The sequence below is a fragment of the Plecotus auritus genome (assembly GCF_963455305.1).
Source record: "Plecotus auritus genome assembly, chromosome: 5".
NCBI lineage: Eukaryota > Metazoa > Chordata > Mammalia > Chiroptera > Vespertilionidae > Plecotus > Plecotus auritus.
In genome coordinates this window covers 93,982,164-93,991,718 of record NC_137776.1, presented here as the reverse complement: position 1 = coordinate 93,991,718, position 9,555 = coordinate 93,982,164, and the positions used below count along the sequence as shown (strand labels likewise).

General features: G+C 39.7%; 1 pseudogene across 1 annotated transcript; it reads right to left on the bottom strand.

The window, feature by feature from the left end:
- Positions 1 to 2,247: 2,247 nt before the first annotated feature.
- Positions 2,248 to 3,313, bottom strand: LOC308248254 (glyceraldehyde-3-phosphate dehydrogenase-like; annotated as a pseudogene). The gene has a single exon. The product of its transcript is annotated as a glyceraldehyde-3-phosphate dehydrogenase-like (transcript).
- Between the last annotated feature and the right edge of the window lie 6,242 nt (positions 3,314 to 9,555).

Genomic DNA, 9,555 nt, shown 5'->3' with positions numbered 1-9,555 from the left:
GTGGAGTTAGTGGGCCTCTCATTTTGGGGAGGTGCTGTTAGGGCCTGTTGGAAAGGGGAGAATTAATCCCTGACCAAGAGTTTACCACTCAGTCTCTCCCAGCTTCTGCCCAGACCTCAGCAAGGCAGGGCCATCAGTTGTCGAGAGAGTGAGGCCACTTGGATCCCTAATGGGGAGGTATCAGTGAGGTTAAAAAAAAGTGAGGCAAATGGTCCCCATACCAAAGCCACACCACTTTGTCACAGACACCCACTCAGACGGACCACACCTCTACATCCCAACACAGGTAGCTGAGTCCTCAGCAGTGCATGAGCTCCACAGAGTGGGGTGACATGGAGGGTGGGGCTATTGCATTTTACCAGGATGATGCTCTAAAAAGGCGAGTGCTCCATATAAGAAAGAGAGCATCTGTGGCACGGAAGGGTGACTCAGCACAGGGGCCTGACAGCTGGCCCCTCAGCTCTCGTCCCAGTGCCACAAACTCCAGTCTCTTCTCATATGACTCCATCCCACTCAGCACTCCCTCTCCCCGAGATCAGGCTGAGTGGCTGCAAATGACATTTTGTGTATTGGCCCTTTAAGAGGGCACCTGTACCTCCATGGTGGATAGAAACCCTGGTGATTTTCACAGCCAGATGCTATTTGGCTGCCTCTTCTCTGTTCAGGTTCCTTGGGCTAGGGAGTCTGGTGTTGGGTTGAGATTCTTCACTTCTCAGGGGGGACCTTTGTGGCTGAGATATTCCTTTGGAATCTCTGCTGTCTTGTGTGGGAACAGGTTCAGACATTTTTACATCTCTGCCCCTCCTACTAGTCTCATGGCTTTTCTATAGATCATTGGTTATTAGACTTTAATTCAGATAGTTAATTCACTTGGTTATTCAGGTGGATTGTTTTATATTTTAGTTGTAATTCCAGTTTGGTCTTTGGAGGAGATGAGTATAACATCTACCTAGTATGCACCATCTTGAATCTTTTTCCCAATATTGAGAATAATGTTTAGAAACCAGGTTACAAAGCATAGTTTGTAATTTATGCAATACTGGTATAGTCTTTTAACTTCTTGGAAGTTGGTTTCTTTATTTGTAAAATGACACTTATATTATTTCACTTTAGATCATATAAAATTATTTTATCATAAGTAGAACAAATTAAAGCATTTTGACAACTAAAAAATATTGCAAATTGAAAATATCTCATAAGAAAAGTAAGGAAACAGGAGAGAACATACCATCTACTTAGAGACGGTGAAATTTCAGGTAAACCTCAAAGAAAGGAAAACTTTTAAATAGCACCAGAAAGGAAAGGAGCTAGTAGATTCAGCAGTTCTCATGTGTGTGACTGCCACAGAGATTTTGCTCCCTGAGGCCATTTAGCAATTTTTGATATATATTTTTTCTTATCATAGCTAGTGGGGAGGGCTAACTGGCATATTTAGGCTCAAGGCCAAGAATGCTGGTAAACATTTTATAATGCAGAGGAGAACAGCCTCCTAAAACAAAGAATTATCCAGACCAAAGTATTTCTACTGCTGAGATTGAGAAACCCTGCTACCTACTGATGAGTGAGTAACATAGCAGTTAAATCAGAAAATGTTTGCTAGATTTTGCATGCTAAAATGGGAAATTGATACTTTTGTATACAGTGAGAAACTAAAGTTTACTTGTCAAGAAATGATGCATTTTGCTTGATAATAAAAAAAGAATCATTTTTAATATAAACATTTGGATGTAATTTAGCAAATTACTTATGTAATTGTTTATTGCAAACTAAGTATAAAGGTAAATTGGATATGAAATAAATTCAAATTGATTTATTCAGTCTTTATAATATTTTGTCACTCATGGTGGGTCTCAAACAATCTTTTGCATCATTTCCATTTTCAGCGAGATTTCACTATCAGGAGTAGGACACATGGGGGATTGGAGTCATTTATTACCTTGGGTAATGCAAAATGGCATTGTGACATGTTTTATCCAATGCCATAGGTGCAGAGTGAGGCATACTGTTCTGAGGGAAAGCATTCAAGCACTGTTATACAATTCTCTGCTCTATTTATTATCTCTCTTTTTTCCCCCTGGGTACAGTGAACTTGTGCAAATGTTGTTGAAATTAAAGGAAAAGGGATGGGTAAAGAAGAATTCTCCTTCTCACTAAATGTTTTTATTGATCGTGAACGACAAAGTAGGGATCCCTACGCCCCTTCCCTTCTTTAAGGGGTCTGGGATGGAAATGGTAGCCAGGAGATTCTCAGTGTGTTGGGGGATCAATTTGGGGCAAGGACTCCCCAGCAGCTGAGGGCCTCTCTTCCTCTTTCTGGGGCTGGTGGTCCAGGGGTTCTTGCTCCTTGGAGGCCCTGTGGACCATAAGTTCCACCACCCTGTTGCTGTAGCCAAATTCATTGTCATGCCAGGAAATGAGCTTGACAACGTGATCATTGAGGGCAATGCCAGCCCCAGCATCAAAGGTGGAGGAGTGGGTGTCACTGTTAAAGTCGTAGGAGATAGCCTGGTCCTCAGTATAGCCCAGGATGCCCTTGAGGGGGCCCTCTGATGCCTGCTTCACTACCTTCTTGATGTCATCGTATTTGACAGCTTTCTCCAGGCGGCAGGTCAGATCCACAAACAACACATTGACGGTGGGGACATGGAATGCCATGCCAGTGAGCTTCCCATTCAGCTCAGGGATGACCTTGCCCACACTTGGCAGCACCAGGAAAAACAGGGATGATGTTCTAGGCAGTCCCAGGGTCATAATGCCACAGCTTCCCAGAGGGGCCATCCATGGTCTTCTGGGTGGCGGTGATGGCATGGACCGTGGTCATGAGTCCCTCCACGATGCTTAAGTTGTCATGGATGACCTTGGCCAGGGGGGCCAAGCAGTTGGTGGTGCAGGAGACATCGCTGACAATCTTGAGGGAGTTGTCATACTTGTCATGGTTCACACCCATCACAAACATGGGGGCATCCGCAGAAAGGGCAGAGATGATGACCCTCTTGGCTCTGCCCTTCAAGTGAGCCCCAGCCTTCTCTGTGGTAGTAAAGACACAGGCGGACTCCACAACATACTCAGCACTAGCATCACCCCATTTGATGTTGGCAGGATCTCACTCCTGGAAGATAGAGATGGGCTGTCCATTGATGACAAGCTTCCCATTCTCTGTCTTTGCTGTGCCTTTGAACTTGCCATGAGTAGAATCACACTGGAACATGTAGACCATGTAGTTGAGGTCACTGATGGAGACAGTATCCACTTTGCCAGAGTTAAAAGCAGCCCTGGTGACCAGGCGCCCAATGTGGTCAAATCCGTTCACTCTGACCTTCCATCATCATGTCTCAGGGTTGTGGCTGCTGGCACTGCGCAGGAAAGGCTGTCTGACGAACAGGAGGAGCAGAGAGCCTCTCTCTCTCCTCTTGCTGTGTGACACAGATGGGTATGTTTTCCAGATTTGCAAATACAAACTTGGGGAGCTTTCTGACTGATACAGAAGCATGCCTTGCTCTGTCTTGGCTGACTCTGAAATATGTGTGATATGGGGTCAGTCACCACTCTTTTGACTTCAGTCTTCACACATTTCAAATTAAGTTTAAGATAAATGATTTCCAAAATCTTCTTTAGCTCCAACATCTTAAAACTAAATAAATATTTACAAATTTATGAGAATATGCTTTTTTTAACCCTAAATACTTGGTTTTATGTAGACATCTGACAGGAGATTAAGCAGCCCAATATTCAAATCATTTGGAGATTTGGTCTCAGATTATATCTCAAGCTTCCCAGAGGTAGAGTCATTTTATTATGAGTAGATACCTATCTATAATCATTAGAAAAATGAGAAGATGGAAAGGTCTAATTACCAAGGAAAACTTAGCTATTCCAGACTCATATAATTTGACTTGTATTACTTAGATATCTGAAGATATGTGCACATAATTATTTCACACATAAAGACACTAAAATTCCAGGCTTTAGAGTCCGCAATCAGGCTTGTTCAGTCTGTAAAGTATGAACCATAATGTGCACCCAGCTCCTATCATGGTCCATGATACTGGAAAGCCTTGATAACTTCATGGAATTGTCTGTGCTATTCTAGTAAATATCTCACTTAGACGTGTTTTATTCACCATCTTTTACATATGATTATCATTCTTTCTTTTCACTACACAGTGAAAGATTTTAAAGACTATGGCCTGGATTTCTTCCCTATCCTGTGTTTTAATTACTAGTGGTATCAATATCACTATAATCACTTTTTATTTTGAGATCATTATAGATTATCATACAATCGTCAGAAATAACATGGAGATATCATGTATCCTTTTAAAGAAATTTATCCAGTGGTAATATTTTGTAAAACTATAGTATAATAAAAATAATTAGTTTATCATTGTTGATACAGTCACAATACAGAACTGTTCCACAAGCAAAAGCATCCTTCATGTGGGCCACACTCACTTTCACACTAACTCCTGACAGCCACTAATCAGTTCTTCATTTTATTACTTAATAATTTCAGGAATATTATATAAATGAATCATACAAGATGCACTTTTAAAAAAAAAATCTTGCCCTGGCCGGTTTGGCTCAGTGGATAGAGTGTCGGCTTGCGGACTCAAGGGTCCCAGGTTTGATTCCAGTCAAGGGCATGTACCTTGGTTGTGGGCACATCCCCAGTAGGGAGTGTGCAGAAGGCATCTGATTGATGTTTCTGGCTCTCTGTCCCTCTCCCTTCCTCTCTGTAAGGGATCAATAAAATATATTTTTTTAAAAATCTTTATTGTTGAGAGTATTATAGATGTCCCCCTTTTTCTCCCCATTGTCCCCCTCCACCCATTCCTGCCTCATCCCAGCTTTTCACCAACCTATTCTCCAAGTCTATTGGTAAGGTCTTTGGTTAATCTCTTTCCGCCCCCTCCCCCCTTCCCTCTGAGATTCATCAGTCTGTTCCATGCCTCTGATTCTATTTTATTCACCAGTTTATTTTGCTCATTAGATTTCTTGTTCGTTTATTTTGATTTTTAGATTCAATTGTTGACAGATATGTATTTGTTGCCATTTTATTGTTCATATTTTTATATCTCCTTCTCTTCTCCTTCTCCTTCTTCTTCTTTCTTCTTCTTGAATACCCTACAACATTTCATGTAATACTGGTTAATGGTGATAAACTCCTTTAGCTTTTTGTTAGTTTGTTTGTTTGTGAATCTCTTTATCTGATGCTCAATTCTAAATGAGAGCTTTGCTGGGCAGAATAATCTTGGTTATAGGTCCTTAATATTCATCACTTTGAATATTTCTTGCTACTCCCTTCAGGTCTGCAAAGTTTCTGTTGAGAAATCAGCTGACAGTTGTATGGGAGCTCCTTTGTAGGTAACTAACTGCTTTTCTCTTGCTGCTTTTAAGATTCTCTCTTTATCTTTAATCATTGGCATTTTAATCATAATCATAATGTGTCTTAGTGTGGGCCTCTTTGGGTTCCTCTTGTTTAGGATTCTCTACATTTCTGAGACTTGCAAGTCTATTTATTTCACCAGGTAGGGGAAGTTTTCTGTCATTTCTTCAAAGAGGTTTTCAATGTCTTGCTCTCTCTCTTCTTCCAGCACCCCCATAATGTGAATGTTGGTACTCTTGAAGTTGTTCAAGAGACTCCTTATGCTATCTTCTTATTTCTGGATTTTTTCTTCTTTTTGCTCTTCTGATTGGGTGTTTTTTGCTTCCTCACATTCCAAATTATTGATTTGTTATCGGAATCCTCTACTCTACTATGGAATCCCTGTAAATTATTCTATATTTTAGTTAGTGTAAATTTTCATGTCTTTGACATTCTCACTAAGATCCTTGAAAGTTTCATAAAGATCCTGGAGTAACTTTATAACCATGGCTTTGAACTCTGTATCCAGTAGTTTGTTTGCTTCCATTTCTTACATTTGTGACATGTTTCTTTGTCTGCACATTTTGATTGCTTCCCTGTGTTTGTTTCTATGTATTGAATAGAGCTGCTTTGTTTCCTGGAATTGGTAGAGTGGCTTTGTGTTGTAGGTCTGCTGTAGGGCTCAGTGGCTCAGCCTCCCCAGTCACCTGAGCTGGGCACTGTAGGTGTGCCCTTGTGTGAGCCTTGATTGTTGTTGGTATCACTGGGAGGGGATGACCTCGAGGCCAATTGGCTGTGAGGACCAGCTGTGGCTACAGTGGGAGAGTTGCTGTGCAGGAAACACCCCTATGGAGCAAGACTTGCTTCAGTGGGGCTTTGATGCTCACTGAGTCTGCCTCAGGAGTGTGTAACTTGTGGATGTGTGGAGTTGTAATCTGCTATGGTCAAAAGCTGTCTACCGGATGTACTGGCTCTAGGGCCTCCAGGGAGGTGAAAAGTCAGCTGCTGCCTGGGGCCACCCTGCAGGATCTACAAAGGGATCTGCAGATGGTTGCTATTTGTATTGAGCTTAGAGGTGCCCAGGTGAGACCCAGCTATGAAGCAAGGCAGGCTCATGCTAGTGCAGGGTCTTGGGCCTTTTATTGATATGTTTGGGGCTCTCTGAACCAGCTGCAGCTTGTTTGAAAGATTTTAGTAAAGTCTGAAGCCTAAGCCAGGACAGGCCATTCATATGGAAAGGCTTCTGCAAACACCTTGAGTGGGGCTGCAAATTAGATGGGACAGGGTCTTGTGGAATCCCCAGGGTGGAGCAAACAGTGTGCTCCAGGCTGATGGAGACTTAGATATGCCTGACAATCAGCCATGAGACAGGAGATGTCCCAGCACTGAATCAATAACCCTGTGAGCATCCTCATCTGCGAGAAAGCCCCCCCTCCCCCCAACAAGTTCCTGCCCTGATACCAGACAATCCAATTCTCCCCATATGTGTCTGGGTCTCCCAAAGCCTCCCAGAACTGGGAGTCTAAGTACTTTTGTGCACTGGCCCTTTAAATGGAACACCTGGGTCTCCAACAGCCACCTTGTCACTCAGCCCCAATCCCCACTGGTTTTTACAGCCTGTAGTTGCAGGGACTTCTCTTTTGAGCTCTGGAACCCTAGATTGGTGTAGGGCAGCTCTGAATGATGTTCTGTATTTTAGTTCTAATTTTGATGTGGTTGTGGGAGGCAGAGAGTACAGGCATTTACCTATGCTGCCATCTTAGTTCTTTATACTCAAGGTGTACTCTTTAATTTTTTTTTCATTCACCATAATTCCTTAGAGATTTATCCAAGTTGTTGAAATTATCAATAAGTTAATTCTTTTTTATTTTATTTCTGAGTATTATTCTATAATACAGATTTATTGCAGCTTTTTAAAACCATTTAGCCATTAAAGAACAACTAGGTTGTTTTAGTTTTTTTGCTGTTAGGAATCATGTTGTTATCAAACACCTCCCAACAAAGAAAAGCTCAGGATAAGATTATTTCATAGGTGAATTTTACTAAACAGTTGAAGAAGATTTATTGCCAGTCATTTTCAAATTCTTCTAAAATATTGAGTTGTATACCTGTACACATTTTATAAAGCCAGCATTACACAGATATAAAGTGGGACAAAGATACCACAAGAAAAAAATCTATAGGCCAATATCCCTGATACATATGAATGCAAAAACTTCAACAAAATATTAACAAATTAATCCAACAGTATATAAAAATGATCCTACAACATGACCACATGGAATTTAGCCCTAACATAGAACTGTGTTTCAATATATTAAAATAAATTGGCATACACCATATTAACAAATTGAGGGGGAAAATGATTCTTTCAATAGATTCAGAAAAAGCATTAGACAAAATTCAACACACTTTCATGACTAAAACCAACACTTATTGAAATTTATTGAAATTTTTATGACGACTTTAATCCTATAGATCAATTTTGGAATATTTAATATTTTTACTATGTTGGGTCTTTCAGTCCATGAATACAATGTGTATATTCATTTATTTACCTTCTTTAATTTTCTTTATTCTGCATTTCATAAAGTTCAGTATACAGTGTCTGTATATATGTTTTTAAGTATATATCTATGTATTTAATTTTCTTTGGGGCAATTGTACATTGTGTTGTGTTTTTCATTTCATTTCCATATGTTTTTTGATAGTAAGTAGAAGCAAAATTGACTAATACTCTTTTTTGGGTTGTCAAGCTCACCTGTTGTTTTATTTGGGACTTATCAAACTAAGGTAGGGATGTGCCTACCAGGATCACCTTTTCATGTTATGTTGGAGGTTAGGAATAATTAGACCTGAGTATTGGATTGATAATTAGACAACCTTTTACTATGTTGTTCTCCCATTTCTGGGGCCCAGATCAGTGTGCTTTTCTCCTTCATCTTCCCCCATTCACTACTGCTTCTAGCATTATTTTTATAATTTATTGTTGTGTTTACCTGAGAGAAACAGAAGGAGATGAATCTATATCATCTTGTCCAAGTTAGAATCCACTCTGTGCTTTCGGGATAAAAATGAAAATATATTGCTGGATGAATATGACACCTATGTTAAATATACGGAATATCAATAAAAAGTAACTTTATGTGTAGGAATAATGAATCTCAAATTCTTCCATCAATTAATATCAAATTTTCCTTTTGTATTCTTTTCATATAAAATGCTTATATATTTGAGATATAGGTTATATTTCTTCCTACATATTATACAGAGCTTTAGATTACTGTTCTGTATTAATTTAGTCCTCTGTATTTATAATTAAGTGACCCCACAGATGTAACATTGCTTTGCTGAGTAGCATTATCAATACAGGTTTATTTTTCTTTGAATTTCTAATGCCATTTTGAGAAAAATAATGCTAGGAGAATGATCTCTATTCCCCATCCCTATGGACTAGCTGAATAGATCCACTTCTACTCACTGTAGCTTTAAACTTTGTTTAGCAGTTATTTTCCCCAAGAAAGTGGAGAAATAAAAGCATCTGAGATTGGAAAAGTAAATGTGTTCAGTGTCAATAATTTTATCCTGTTGTTGGACCATGTATTTCATTAATGTCTTGTCCCTACTTCTCCTATTTCAGACTCTCCACCAGCTGGTGATAAGTCTTTTAAACATTTTCATCAGATTTTCTTTCACTGAGATTTCTTGTCACTAAACTCCATATTTTTTGTCTCTTTCACTTTGCTACCTTGTTGCACTAACCTGCCCCTGAGTGAATGTGGTTAGAGGTTGACTAAAGAATAGGCTAGATGAAGTTTGTAGGATTTCAGACATTGCCTCAAGGCCATGGCTGTCATCTTTGCTCATTGTAAGTGTAATGGAAACTTCCGCTCTTTCCTCAAAAATGAGGTGATTCACTTACACCTCAAAGCCATACATAAAAATCGATATCCCCCAGGTTGGTTAGAGTTGATGACAGCAAAGTTACATGAATTTTGTGATAAAATCACAGGTACTTGCAGTTGAAAAATGTAAGGTGTCTGGAGCCTCTTACATTTGGGAACATACAATGTTCTTTTTAATTCTAATTCATTTAAATGTAGAAATAGACTTTAGTTAAGTCGAACACTGTTTGGCCAAGTGCCATTTACATTCAAGAAAAATGCCTTCAAATTTCCTATTGAGTTATG